The 14,951-nt window shown below is 55.3% G+C and overlaps 3 non-coding genes across 3 annotated transcripts; 2 read left to right on the top strand and 1 right to left on the bottom strand.

Moving 5' to 3' along the window:
* Positions 1 to 1,526: 1,526 nt before the first annotated feature.
* Positions 1,527 to 1,599, bottom strand: TRNAF-GAA. The gene has a single exon. It is a non-coding gene; the product is annotated as a tRNA-Phe (tRNA).
* A 1,152-nt stretch (positions 1,600 to 2,751) lies between these two features.
* TRNAR-CCU lies at positions 2,752 to 2,824 on the top strand. Its single transcript has one exon. It is a non-coding gene; the product is annotated as a tRNA-Arg (tRNA).
* Positions 2,825 to 5,279: 2,455 nt separating this feature from the next.
* On the top strand, positions 5,280 to 5,353 carry TRNAI-AAU. Its single transcript has one exon. It is a non-coding gene; the product is annotated as a tRNA-Ile (tRNA).
* The last annotated feature ends 9,598 nt before the right edge of the window (positions 5,354 to 14,951 follow it).

Below are 14,951 nucleotides of genomic sequence, written 5' to 3'. Positions count from 1 at the left end.
AGTGACTGTGGTCCTGCACTACCGGATCTGTGGGGCCTGCCCTGAGTCCCTGCATCCCCCTGCTTTGTCTCCGTTCCCTGCAGGCTGCAAAAATGTCAGGGGAGGCTGCTCCTCCCTTCACTCGGTGCTCCCGCTCATATCGGCCAGCTGCAGCCTCATCTCCTGGAACTCGGGCAGCTGTCGCTTGATCCGGTCGTACAGTCACACGCTGACTGGCTCCCCTGCCTGGATGCTCTTGTAGAAATCCCACAGGTGACGCTGCAGGACTTGGCACTGTTGGGTTCTTTAATGTTGTGGTGTTTCCCCAGCCGCTGGAACAAAGCCCCCAACTCCTCCCTCACCGACTCCCACCATTCCCCCTGGTTGCCATAGAACCCTCTGATGCTTTCCCATTCTGCCAACACCACCAGGCCTCACCCCCTGCTCCTTTATCTTGCAAGCTCTGGATGTTCAGCTTCCAATATCCTCTGCCCTGGGTCAGGGAATTGCCCACATTGAGCACATGGTGAGAGCTGCGTGATCCGAACAGTCCATTGGCACCACCCTGCACTGGGCTGTCGACGTGCTCTCCTTCACGGAAATCCCGTCAGTGCGACTCCTGGCCTGTCCCCGCAGAAAGGTGTATCCCCTCTGCGGCTGGTGTGAGCTCGGGTCAGAGGAATAGGAGGTTACTGCTCATCCTCCACTGGTTCCACTGTGCAGAAACACGTTCTCTAAGCCGACCTCGCTATAGACCTGCACCAGGTAGTGCTCATCATAGAAGAGTTTCCTCTGACGGTTGGGAAAACAGGACCAGCAGTCCTCAGGCCAGTGCAACAATTGAAATCCCCCCCGACACCAAACAACGTGCAGTCTAGAAGAAGGGAGCCAGTTCCTTCACAGAACTTTCCTTTCATGCCTTAACTGGGGACCATACACACTAATGTAGCAGTAACCAGTGCCATGGAGCACAAAGCCACCAGTAATGCCCTCTCTGGTCGGAGCTCCACCACCTTCTGTACTCGTACCATGAATGTGAAGAACAAGACTCCAACCCCATCATTCTTCCCTGGCCCAGAGGACCAGAGAGATGGGCCCTTCCTCCCATCACCCTCTGCCCATCAAGCTACCCTAGAGTCGTTAATGTGCATTTCCTGAACACCCACCATGGCCAAGCCCAGCTGCTCCAAGACACTGAACATCAAGTGCCTCCTCCTGGGCCCCCAACTCCCTTCCACAGGGCCACTTTCACACATGCCCCTTCCCTGGCACTGCCCTCCCTCAGCTGCACAGAAGAGTTTTCATCCTCTATACCTGCCTGTCACTCCCCAGCACCCCCTCCCTGCCATATTGGGTCCACCAATAACTCACTTAGGAGAGACAGCTCCTGTCCCTCATTGTTAAAGGTCAGGCCAGCCAATTAGGGGTGGAAGCCCACAATATCTTTTCCTACTGTAGAGCCCAAGCTCAGGGATTCATCTTGGGTGCAGGGACCACTGTGTTCCCAGAAAAAAAGCCACCCCTGTGCAAAGAGGGATGAAAGGGCCTGCCAAAGCCTGGGATTGAACCAGGGACCTTTAGAACTTCAGTCTAACGCTCTCCCAACTGAGCTACTTTGGCAGCTGTGTGGGACTGTTTTGGCCTGTTGCTTCTCTGCTTGAGATATTTTTGCAGCAGTTGCAGACAAAAAGGACGTCATTGGGAGCGGCCCATGAAGACAAGACTCGCTTTTGCCTGCCTTGCTCAGCTTGACTTGCTGCCTCACCCCGTTCCTGCCCTAGTGCCCGGGTTGACCTGGTGGGGGAAGGGGACTGGGGGCCAGTGGTGCGGGGAGGAAGTTGAGCTGGACCCTGAGCTAGACTAGACCCTGACGGTGAGAGTCTGGCCACCGCTTGCCGCCCCACCCTGTTGTCCTGGCTTCCCCCACTGGGCGTCAGTTCGGGAGGGAAGTGGGGCTTCTGCCTCCCCTCCCCGATTTTCACACCGCAGAGGAGTGCGAACAGGAAAACGAACGGCTGCTCCACACCCCCACCGGAGGAACCGGGCGCCCTTAGCTGCTCCCCCTGCTCCCCCCCAGCTGTGCTACTGAGTGGAAGCGTCCTGTGCCCAGCACACAGAGGTCGATTAATCAAAACCCTCTTCTGCCAGCACCGGGCCTCCTGCTTCTTACACTGGGCCTGCAAGCGAGGGGGCGGCTGGCACAGCACCAAGAGTCTAACCTGTGCGGCAGGAGGCGGCTGATGCCCGCAGCCTGCTGGGGAGCTCCCAGAAGTTATTAAGGGACAGAGACTCCTCAATGCCCTTAGTGACAAGGGTTTGGGGCTCACCGAGGCCAGTAAGGGGGTCACTGTGTCGGCCTTATAACCCTGGGTGTCAGGTCACTGTGCAGCTTTGATCTAGAGCTCGGATCCCAACAACCAACCAGCAGCCCACAGCCTCCCCCGGGTCTGCCCCACCTGGTTACTTCTTACAGGCCGACCTCACCCCCCTTCCAGCCCTGGATTCACCCCCTAATCATCCTACTGCCACTCAGAGCCACAGCCGTGGAGGTGCTGAAGGAGGGAGGGGTGACTCTAGGGTGGGGTTCTTCTCTAACGATGGCTGGCAGAAAGGTGGTGCTCAGCTCTGTCAGCGACCTGCCCAGCTGCCTTGCTGCCAGGGGATGCAGACGTTTCTGTAAGGCCATTAAATGGGTATTTGGCTTCTGAGTGAATGTGAGGAATGTGCAATCCTGAGAGGGAATGTCCATCCTTCTTTCTACTGCTCTTCAGGGCCCCAGTGGCCTAATGGATAAGGCATTGGCTTCCTAAGCCAGAGATTGTGGGTTCAAGTCCCATCTGGGGTGGAAAAACTCCTTCCTTCTTGTATATTGCAACAAAGCCTTGGTGTTATTTTCCCCAAGGAAACTGGGAGACGTTTGAACCCAAAGTACTAGATCTTGGGAGCAATCCCCCAGAAACAGCATCTTCCACTTGACAAATGCTTTCTAGACCCATCAGTAGCAAACACTTAATACTAGTGTTTGTCTGAGAATAGAAGGAAGGGGAATGTTTACTCCGACACCTCAATGAGTGACACAGACAGAAAGAGCAAGGCTGTCCTGAAAGAGAATGGATCTGTCTGGAGACAAAGCAGAACCTGAGAATGAGCAACAGTGTGAAAAGAAGAACTTCAAATGTGTGTTGCCGCTGAAGACCCAGAGTGGAAGAATCTCCGGAGGCCCGGACCCCACGAGAGTTTTCCAGAGCTCCCGGAGTTAGTGAAGGACCCCGCTCCAGGAGCCCCAAAAAACTCTTGTGGGGGCCCCTGCGGGGACCAGGGCAAATTGCGCCACTTACTCCACCATCTGGGCGGCCCTGATGGGACCTGGAGCTGCTGTTATTTCAGGACTCCTGTGAGACCCTCAGCTGGTTGGTTTGCACTCTGCTCTTGGGACTCTCTCTCCTCCTCCCTCTCTGCTGCTCTCCTCCCCTAGACATTGAACCCAGCCCTTGCTGCTGCCAACACCAACTGGCAGAAGGGCCTATAAGTCCCCTGCCTGAGAGGAGGCCAATGCATGTGGTCGGCCATAAGCAAGATGATATTTTCTGTCTTATTCTCTATCCCTTTCTTAATGATTCCCAAGATTATTTTGCTTTTTTTCCCGTCGTTGCACACTGAGTGGATGTTTTCAGAGAACTATCCGCAGTGACTCCAAAATCCCTCACTTGAGTGGCAACAGCTATTTTTGGCTTCGTCATTTTATATGTATAGTTGGGATTATGTTTTCCAATGTGCATCACTTTGCATTTATCAACAAATCTGCCATTTTGTTGCCCTTTCACCCAGTTTTGTGAGCTCTTTTTGTAACTCTTCGCAGGCTGCTTTGGACTTAACTTTCCTGAGTAGTTTTGGATCATCTGCAAATTTTGCCACCTCGCTGTTTACCCCTTTTTCCAGATCGTTTATGAATGCGTTGAATAGTACTTGTCCCAGACCCCCTGGGAGACACCACTATTGACCTCTCTCCATTTTGAAAACTCACAATTTATTTCTACCTTGTAACCAGTTATTTACCCATGAGAGGACCTTCCCTCTCATCCCATGAGAGTGTAATAGAGCAGAATAGGGCTTCCTTGGGAGGGGGAGTGAAATGAGAATATATCAGGGGGTCGTGCACATTTATTGTCCTGGTGAAAAAGTGTGTCTGATACTCAGTCTTTGCTGCTCCTGCCGGCTGTGACTGCTGAGGACATTTTCCTTCTCTGCTCCAGGGTCTCTCCTCTGCCAGATTCTCAGCAAGTCAGGCCCCCTGCAGACTATGGCAGAGCAGTTTGGTAATAGGCTGCAGGACTCAGCATGTAAGAATGTAGCTGCTGTAGCACCTTGACTGTCCATGGGCCAAATCCTGCAGCCCAGGATAACCTCCCACTGATGGCGATGGGAATTGAGCCTTTGTAACTAGCTGCTGGTACCTGAGGTCTCAGTTACAGATTAAACTGGTGGCAAACAGAGCTTCAGCCAAAGAAGTGAAGGATGTAAGTGAAAGAGCAAAGCTGGCCCTGGGGAGCTGCTGCAGTCCCATCACCACAGCTGGAAGGGAGAAGAGGAAAAACTCCCTAAAGTGCTGGGAGCAGCCCCGAGAAAAGGAAGTTTGTCAGTGAGATCAGTCGCAATAACTGTGAAATGACAGAGTACTTTCTCCTCTGTGCCGACATGGCTGAATTGTGTTACTTTACTGTGAGAATAAGCTTTAAAATATCCTGCTCTAATTTCAGGATGGGTCTGTAACCATAACTGGACTCTGTGGGAAGTGGCCTCTGGATAGTGATCTTTGGGCAGAGCTGGCTGAAGAGCCTTCCTACTCACCAGGAGATCCTGGCTTGACCTGCTAGTTCTTCCTTGCTGAACCTAGTTTGTCTGTCAGGCTCCTTTCTTTTATTTCTTCTAATGAAAAGAAAAGACCTCACTGCACAATCCTTGTAAGTGCTTGTTCAAGACACAGAGACCCTTCCTTGCTAAGTCTTGGAAAGTGTTAAGTGGTAAATCTGGAGCTGATAGAAAGGTTACCATGACTCAGAGTTGAGCTGAAGCTGCTGTGACTGAAACACAGAGCACTAATCAGTATCTGATCACAGCAGCTTGTGGGAGAAGCGCATGTTATAAGCCTTCTGTCAGCTCAGCTGTGGCTTTCTGTGCACTGAGCCAGCCTGCTCAAGATCTGCAAGTCTTGAGGGAAATGGGGAACATTTTTACTTTGGAATTTGAAGGTGTAGTCTTGGACCATCAAGTGGAGTGGTTGCAAACAGCTTGCTGGGGAAGGCACCATGGCTTAGTAGGCTAAAGCACCTGTCTAATAAACAGGAGATCCTGGTTTCAACTCCCAGTGGTGCCTTGTTCTATAGCTTTTGTCTCCTCTGCTCACATTTTCCTGTGTCTTCCTAGGAAACAGAAGAGACCTCCCTTGACAATCCAAGTAATTGCTTGTGAAGGAAAAGGCTTCTTTCCAACAGAGCATTGGAGAGAATCAAATCCTCAGTCTGGTGTTGATGAAAAGGCTATTGGCATTGGCAAGGAGGTTGCTTCCGCTGCAATTTGCTGTGACAGGAGACCCTGTGTTGTGCGGCCATGCAATTCACTGGGGATATCTGTGCACAGAGCCCCTTCTAGAGGGTTCTCTGCAGGGCTTGCAGGAAATGGAGAGTGACTGTCCTTTCACCTTTCATGTTATTGTTGATGAAAAATGGAGCAGTTCGGGGAGAAGTCCCAGAGCGTGGCACCATGGCAGAGCTTGCCAAGAGAGCTGCTGGATAAAGAGCAGATTCAGGATCCAGCATCCAGTGCTGCCTTGCTGAACGTGCCTCCTCTTGTCCCCTTTTGGTCAATCTTTTTTGTTAATGGAGAAGCTCGACTCTGGCTAGCCATACAAATGCTTGCAAAAGAAACGGGTCTTTTGCTGACAACTGTCAAAAGGAGGCTTTGGATAAACATGGAAACAAGGTCAAGGTCACTGTAACTCATCTTGCATGTGCAGCTGTTGAAGCTACAAGGCAGAGCACTGAGCACAGTATTACCACGGCTGGTCACAGCAGGGTCTCTGTGTGGTGGGATCCGTGGGGTACAATCCCAAACTGTGGAACTGCTCTGTCCTCTTATCTCTCCAGCCTGGGCTGTGTCTTACAATGCTGCAGTAGTGACAAGCAGCAAAACCTCCTCCATGTGCTGTGATCACTCAGCCAACAACATGCAGCAATGCACCCAACTAAGTGGCATGAATGCTCTATAAGCCACTCCTCAATTATACATAGAGAGACACCAGCATATCTCCCCAGCCCTCAGCCTTGCACCTCAGAAATGTACCATCTTACACTGCTCAAAACCTCTTGAAAAGTGCAAGCTCATTAATTAATTCACCACTTCCTCAAAAAGAAAGTGAACATGCACCAGCCTTTTTAATCTGAGCAGCTTTCCCAAGCACTTTGGACAATTTCACAAGTAAGTATAAATCATTAAAATAAGTTTATTAACTACAGAAAGATAGATTGTAAGTGATTATAAGTGTTAGGCAGAGAGATCAAAGTTGGTTACGTAAATGAAAATAGAATCTAAGTGTGACATTCTAGACCTTTGGGGGAGCGGCTGTAACCCCCATATTCCTCATTTTCATATAATCGTGATCTTACATATAGAGCATGACTTGTAAGGTATCAAGGGAAAGGATATGATCTGCTGAAAGTCATTTATCTACCCATAGATGTATACCATTCATACATATGAAGTTATAAGAATTGTGTAGTATGGTTGTCACTATGCTGTAAGCAGTGATGAGCTGCCAAAATACTAACAACTGGTTCCCTCCTTCTCACCTCACGAGGGGTTCGTGCCCCCCTGGGAGGTCATGCCCCATCCAACCCCCCATGTTCTTGACACCCCCCAGGACCCCTGACCCATCCCCCCCTTTCCCTGTCCCCTGACTGCCCTTTGCAGCCCCATCCAACCCCTCCTCTCATCTTGATGGCCCCCCGGGACCCCTGCCCCATCCAACCACCCCTTCTCTCTGTCCCTGAGTGCCCCCACCACCTCATCCAACCCCTGCTCCTTCCTGATTGCCCCCCGGGATCCTTGCCCCCATTCAATCCCCCTGTTCCCTGCCCTCTGACCGCCCTGACCCCTATCCACCCCTTCACAACCAACCACATACCCCCCCCCAGCACCCTGCCCCCTTACCACACTGCCTGGGGCCGGGACCGGGTCCACTCCGGGACCTCAACCGGCCCTGCGGGCCCGACTCCTGGGCCGGTCCGCACCGGGGCCAGAGCCGCTCCGCCCGCACCGGGGCCGGAGCCGCGGGGCCCGACTCCCCGGGCCGGGCCCGCTTGGCTGGGACCGGGCTGGGGCACTCGGCCAGGGCCAGAGGGAGCCATTCCGCCCCCACACCCAGCTTACCTGCCTGCTGCTTTTTTCTGGCTTCCCGTGAACATTCGATTTGCGGGAAGCAGGGGAGAAGGAGGACGGAGCATTCAGGGGAGAGAGGGAGGTGAGCTGGGACCAGGCAGACAGCTGCCTGAGCCTTTGTTAAATTTAAAAGCTTTTTAGAACTGGTTGTCCTAGAACCACCGGTTCTAAAAAGGCTTCTAAATTTAACAACCGGTTCTTGTGAATTGGTGTGAACTGGCTGGAGCTCACCACTAGCTGTAAGTTGGGGGAATCAGCCATCACCTGCATGAGGCCACACATGGGGAATTGCTCAACCTTGCTTGGAAAGACACATGGTGCTGGGCCCCCCATCCAACTGAAGTCTTCAGTGTCACAGTGACCCAAGGTGTGTGCACAGAATGGGGATGGTGTATGTGTGGGTGGGTGAATGGATGGATGAATTGATTTCTGCATGTGTTTGTGTGGTTTTCTGCAAGGGTTTTGTGTGTGGGGGGGTGTTATTACAGCTCTGGGGGTTGTGTTTGTGGCTGTGCAAATGTGTGTGTGTTCATGTGACTGGATTTGTGCATGTGTTTGCATCTGTTAGTAGTTGTGTTGATGTTGGCTGGATTTATGTGGGTGTTTGTGTATATTAGCAATTGTGTGTGTGTGTGGCTGGATTCATGCATGTGTTCGTGTATGTTTGCAATTGTGTGTGTGTGTGTGTATGTGTGTGCGAATGCTCAGCTGCCCTCTGCTGGTGCAACAACCGTTTCTCTATATGTCACAGCCCCCATACCGTCGACCCCGGTGGTGATTTTCCCATCTTACAAGGGCTGGCTGGCCTGACGCTTCTCCCCTCTGCGGAGTGTGGCGGGGGCAGCAGCTCACCCCCTGTGGGGCAGGAGGGCCCAGGTGTGGGGCACTGGGCTCCGATGCACCTGGAGAGCAGCTCAGGTGAGGTGGGGCAGGGCATGTGGTGTCCATTCTGTGTTGCCTGGTGCTGGGCCGTTGCACAATCCCCAGCCACGCCGCACAGCGCACCCCGAGAGGGGGCAGGGGGACAAGCAGACAATCCAGCACGAGTGGGGAGAGGATGTGTGGTTGGGGGGAGGAAAAGCCTTGGGCTGCACTGGGGGAGCGCAGAGCAGGGGTGACACCCCAGAAACCTGCAGCAAAGGGATGGACAGGTGGGGTGGGTGGATAGAAGAGGCAGCGAGACTAAAATCTAAAAGGGGCGTGTGGGGTCTAGTGGTCAGAACGGGGGAGGGGGGTTGGTGGTCAGAATTCCTGGGTTCTATCTCCAGCCCTGGGAGGGGAGTGGGGTCCAGTGGTTAGGGTGTGTGTCAGGGGGGGAGCCAGGACTCCTGGGTTCTGTCCCTGGCTCTGACTCTCTCTTGTACAATCCCTCGGCAGTTACCCAACTCACCAGCGTGTGGGAGCGAGGGGCTGGGGCCGGGTTGTGACACAGCCCAGAGTCCCGTACTGCCCCTTTGTTACCCAACCCGGGGCAGGGTGGGGGAGGGCCTGGGAGACCCGCTAAGAAAGGCGCTTCTGGTGGGTCTGTGTGTGGGTCACGCTGCCCCCTGCTGGATAGACCCCTCTAGGTCAGAACCAGTCTCAGCCCGGGTCAGACCCTGGGAGCCCAGCCCGCTCTGTCGCCATGGCGATGTCTATTGGTCTCCTGGAAAGGTCCATTCTCATTGGTAGCTGTCCAGTGGCAGTGAGTTCCACAGGCCTCGGCACAGGCTGTGTGGGGCAGGAGGTCCTTGTGTTGGGAGCAGTGGGAGTGAACTGTGTGCGGTTGTGTCTCTGAGCACAATTGTGAATATTCTGGTGTATGTGTGATTGTGAGTGTGGCTGGTGGTGTGATTGTCTCTTTGGGGGTTGGGCTAGCATGCCCCTCTGGGTGTGTTGTGTGTGAGTGTTCTTGGGACTGAGAGTCCCTTTGTGCGTCAATGTGTGTGTGTGTGTCACTTGCTGCAGGATACAAAATCCTGCAAAGCCACCACACACACACACACACACACACACACACAGAGCGGGGCTCAGCCCCACCAGCAGGGGGCAGCAGGGACACACACATCTCTCCTGGGCCACTTTGGACAATTTCCCTTCACAATCCGGCACAGTGCTGGTGCCCCCACACGGGGGTGGGCAGCAACTGGGCAGGGGGGGCAGATGTGCTGGATTCAGAAGGAAGCACTTTGGGAAAATCAGCCAAGGCCCTTAGCAGAGCTGAGACACGGACCCAGTGACCCCTGGGCCACCCTGGGAGGGGAGTGGGGTCAAGTGGTCAGAGCAGGGAGGCGGCTGGGCACCAGGACCCCTGGGTTCTATCCCTGGCCCAGGGAGTGGAGGGGGTCTAGAGCAGGAGGACTGGGAGCCAGGACTCCTGGGTTCCATAGGGAGACTGTTTTTTCCTGTGCTCCCCTCCCTAGAGATCCCAGCCCAGCCCCCTAGTGGAGAGTGAGTGGGAGCCGGGGAAGTTGCTCTCCCACTTCAGAAACATGATTCAACCTCCCCTCCACCATGGGCTGTGACATCATGGATCTCCCCCTCTCCCTAGCAGACAGTAGAAGCCCCGCCCCACCAGAGAAGAGAGGGGGGGTCTAGTTGCACCCACAACAATGCCATTCATGGTTGCAAAGAAACCCCCACATCCCCACAAACCGCTGCTAGGACAGGATCTGCTGCTTTCTTTTCACCATGAGCTGCTCCCCGCCAGGCACCACACCCCATTCACACGCCTTTGGTCAATATGCAGCTCAGTGGCAATCCCTGCAGCGCCTGGCAAAATGTGGGGCCAGGATCTCTGTCAGGGTCTGTGCAGTGCCCAGTACAGTGGTGGGGCATGATCTGGGGTCGGGGTCAGTGCAGTGCCAGGCCCAACAGGGACACAGATCTCAATCAAGGTTTCTCAAGTGCCCAGCACAATGGAGGCAGCAATCTGGGCCGCAGTCGTGCGCTGCCCGGCACAAGCGGGGCCGTGATCTCGGTCCAGGTCTCAGTTTTACCTGGCACAATGGGGGGCCTGATATCAGATGGGGTCTCTGCAGTGCCCAGCACAACAGGGGCACAGATCTCACTTGGGGTCTCCACAGCACCTGTCACAACAGTGGGGTCTAACCTCTGTTGGGGTCTCTGCAGCGCCTGGTAAAACAGGGCCCAGATCTCACTCGGGGTCTCTGCAGCTCCAGGAACAACAAAGTCCCTGATTCTGTTTGCTGTCTCTACAGCGCCTGGCACAATGGGAGCCTGATTTCACTTGGTGTTGATGCAGGGCCTGGCACAACAGAGGCCCGGAACTCAGTCAGGGACACTGCAGCCTGTGGCACAACAAGGTCCCTGCTCTCTGGAGGGGTCTGTGCAGTTCCTGGCCCAACCAGTGCCCCAAACTTGTCAGGGTTTGTGCAGTGCCCGGCACACTGGGGGACGTGATCTCAGGCCAGGCCTTTCCCACGCTCAGTATGATAAAAGCCCTGATCTCTGTGAGACACCTGGGGACAAAAGCGGGAAGATTTTCAAGAATTTGATATCAGTATTTCAGAACTGAGGAGAAAATGGGGCACAAACTAAATATTTGCCAATGTAAAAGAGAAGCACCAACATCTGGGGAGATTTTGTGCCACCATTCGACAGTTCAAGAGAGGAGTGGAAATTTGAGGGGATTACACAGCGATATTCAACCAACAACAGACTGGGACGGATTCTTCTTGCCTCACATTCCCATGGCCGGCAGGGAGCCCTGGGTGATGTGGCTTTCACAGGGGAAAGGAGGGGGCTGGAGCCAGAAGGTCACTGGCTGTGGGGAGGGGCTGGCAGTGGGATCTGGGAATGTGACTAGCAGGTGATGGCGGGGGGAGGGGGTGGGCACTGCTGGGTTGGGCGGGTGGGGGAGGGGGGAGTAGCTGGGAGGGGAAACCTGGGGCTGGGCCATCTCCATGGGGGACACTTGCTCCTCCCCCCCCCGTCCCCAGCCCCCCCGGGGACCCCGCCGCCCGGTCTCCCCCGGCCCCGCCCCCGGGCTCGCGCCGGGACCTGGAGGCTGCAGCTCCGCAGCGGGGGCGGGGCCCGGGCCGGGCACGAGGGGGTTAATGAAGGTCTCTCCCGCCGCGATCTGCGCATGCCCAGAGCCCCAGCGGCACAAACCTTCTCCGGCCCGGGAGAGGCTCCAACGGCCCCGCACGAGCCAGGGAGAACCGCAGCGCCCCGCGCGCGGCCGCGCTCCGGCACCTCCTCCCTCGCTGACGTCACTTCCGCTCCAGGGAGAGTCCGGAACTACATCTCCCAGCCTGCCCCGGGGGCGCGTCCGCCCTCCCCAGCCCAGGTAAGGGAGGGGTCAGCAGCTGGAACTGCGCATGCTCCGTGCGAGCCCCGCTGCGGGCGGGAGAATAAAGCTGCTGCTGCCGCCTCCGTGTGAGCCGGTGAGTGAGAGACCCCGGGGGGGGGGCGGGCACGTGACTCTGCCCCGGGGAACCTGGGAGAAGCCGCGGGGAGTTAATTGGCTCCTGTCCCTGTTGGCGCCTCTCGCCCCCGGCACAGAGTCTCTCCGGTTCTGCCCCGTTTCTCTCTCGGGGTCTCGCTCGGGCTGTAACATCCGGGGAGATTCGCCCCCCCCCGTCTTCCGCTCTCTCGGCTCCCCGGCCCCCCCCCCCGGTCTCTCCATGAGTCTCCAGTGTCCATTTAAAATCTCTCCCATGGGGGGCCCCCCCCCGTTTTACCTGCAGCGATTTGTCCTTGTCCGGGTGGGAAATTGTCCCCCTGGGTCAGTCCCCAGCACGTGGCTGCCCCTGGCGGGGGCGGGGGGGGTGAGATGCCGGTTCTCTGCCGGGGGGGGACGGGAGGGGCACGTGTCCCCCCTGGGGGCTGCCCGGACCCCGGTTTCCCAGTTACTGCCCCCAAACTACCACCACAGCCACCAGCCCATCCCCCCCGGCTGCCCCCGTCCCTCCTCCCGGGACCAGCCCGCTCCCCCCCCCCCCCCTTTGCCCTCTTAAATCAGCTCCTCACAGGGCTCCCTGCTGCCTGTGGGGGGGGGGGAACCATCACTTTCTGTATATGTATTGGATAGTAATATAAAATCCAGTCCAATAGCCCCCCTTTTCCCTCTAGTTATTTAACAGTAATACAAAATCCCCTCAGATCTTGGTGGTGTTCATAGAATCTCAGGGTTGGAAGGGACCTCAGGCAGTATCTAGTCCAACCCCCTGCTCAAAGCAGGACCAATCCCCAACAGATTTTTACCACAGATTCCTAAATGGCCCTCTCAAGGGCTGAACTCACAACCGCGGGTTTAGTGGGCCAGTGCTCAAACCACTGAGCTATCCCTCTTCCCTCTCTCATGTATCAACTGTGTAGTTTCTGACATGTATTCTCTGCAAATCTCAAAGATTGATAAAAATTATCCTAAGCCCCACTTTTTCTCCAATTGTCTATTTCTAAATGACTATGGTCTGAGATTTTTCCCTGTCACTCTAATTATAAAATACTAAGAAAATCTCAAATTTACACCTTTTCTCAGATTCCTGAACATGGATATAAAATGTTGGCAAATGTTGCCCATTTTCTCTCTATTCAGTTATCAGATACTGATGGGAAACACTCAGATTTTAACTCGTATCAACAACTGATATAAAATCCCTCTGATTTTCCACTTTCCTCTCTAAACGTATTTAATACCCATCAAATCCAGAGGCCTCCCCCTGTTTGGGGGATCAGTGGTTCCCAGCTGGTAACAGGAGAGTTGGCTGGACCCTTTTCTTTTCTCCAGCTGGCACTGGGTGAGGAGGTCACTCTGAGTGCAGCGTGGGTCCAGAAGTATCCCAAAGCCCATGACAAATGGTCTCTGGGAGGTTGCTTCGCAGTGCGAAGATGTAGCTAGTGACAGGGCATGGACCTTTCTTGCCCTCCAGGCCTTCCATTCTCCTGTTAAAGCAGCACCCCCCAGGGATCCCTCTGCCCGGGTGACTGGCCAGCAGGGGGCAGTGATAACTTTCTATCCACTTAGCAGACACAGTGAGGTAACTGTTGCTGGGGTAGGGGATGGGGTGTCTGTGTGGGGAGATTGCAGCTGGAGCTGAAGGGGCATTGTGGGAGGGGGAGGCCTCTGGGTGACTGGGCAGGGGGTTCTGGAGGTTTGGGGGGGGGGTTCTGATGTGCCCAGCCCTGAGGCTGTGGGTCCTGGAGGTGGGTAGCACTGGGGACTTGTTGGTGCAGAACAGTGAGGGTGGGCGTCTCTTGGGGAGGCGGGGCAGGGGCTGGAGGGAGCCTGGTGCTGTGCCAGGGGCTCAGTCGTGCCCAATGCACAGAGCTGGGTGGGGGAGTGCCAGGAGCTAGGTCGGGATGCCCGGCAAGCAGAGGGAGGGGTCCCGTTGTAAAGCATCAGGGGGTCCCAGGCAAACGGCCTGGCAGGTCCTGCTGGAGGGCAGGTGGGGTCCTAGGCAGGCAGTAGGGGAATCCTGGGCAGGCAGTGAGGGACTGAATTCCCAGTGAGGGGTCCCCTGGGGGGGTGGTCCCTGGCTGTTGGGGGCTCTTGGTGGGGGGAACCTTTAGGATTCCCAGCCTGCCAGTGATGGTCTGGTGGGGGTTCTCTGGCCAGTGGGGTGCTGAGGGGTATCTGGAGTTCCTGTTCAGGGATTTTGGGGGTTGGGTCCCAGGGAATATCTGGTGGGACTCTGGCTGCGGGGTCTGTGCTCTGGGTACTGGGGGTGTCTGGAGGGCCCTGGATGGAGGCTCTGGGGGCTGCTACTAACCATGCTCCTTCTCTCTGATCAGCTTGTGCCAGAATCCTGACTCCAAGCACATCCCAGCATTCCCCAGCCAGGCCCAGTCACCATGATAACTTTCTAGCCACTTATCAAACATCTTGAAAACTCCAGGACCTTCCAGTTCCATTGGGAAAATTTGTGCCCCGAGTCTTTATACTAGATCTTGAGGGTGCGGCAGGTGGGAAGGGGGCTAGAAATGCCACACAATGGTCTCTTCCACAGAATTCTGGACTCATTCATTCTGAAATCTGGTTTCATTGAGACCATTGTTAATCCAGAGTCACTGCATGGAAAGACAAGGAGTGACTCCAGATGGACAGTGGGGCAAATGAGATCAGCAGTTCTCCCTGTGAGGCGGGGTTCTCATTAGCTGCTCTCCCCAGAGAGCTAAAGGACGGAAGCTGCTCAAACGCTCTGTCCCTCTCTGCCCAGGATATTGGGGTTCAGCTTCCTGGGTCAGATGCTGCAGCTTCCATTGTGATCTGGGAGACCAGGCTTAGCAGCTGCTGCTCCCCCAGCGGGGCTCTGTGCTGGGATGTGACCTTAATTAAAGCTGCTTCTGTGCCTGGCCCAGGTGATGACTTTCACCAGCTGGTCCTAGCCCCTTGGGGCAGCCCTGGGCCCTGTTAATACAAATTCTACCACAGACTCCAGGTCACTGAAAGTCCTCTGGGAAAGTACTGGGGACTGGCAAGAAAGTGACTCTACACAAACAGCCTCTCCTCCCATTAGCAATTGCCAGGAGCAAATCCAGCCGTGGGAGAGCAAAGCCCCCAGGAATGGGACTGTCCCAGCCAGAGGGGCAGG

The sequence above is a fragment of the Mauremys reevesii genome, linkage group 12 (genome assembly GCF_016161935.1).
Source record: "Mauremys reevesii isolate NIE-2019 linkage group 12, ASM1616193v1, whole genome shotgun sequence".
In the NCBI taxonomy this organism is placed as follows: Eukaryota; Metazoa; Chordata; order Testudines; family Geoemydidae; genus Mauremys; species Mauremys reevesii.
The sequence above is the reverse complement of the archived record's forward strand: the minus strand, read 5'-3'. Positions and strand labels throughout refer to the sequence as shown.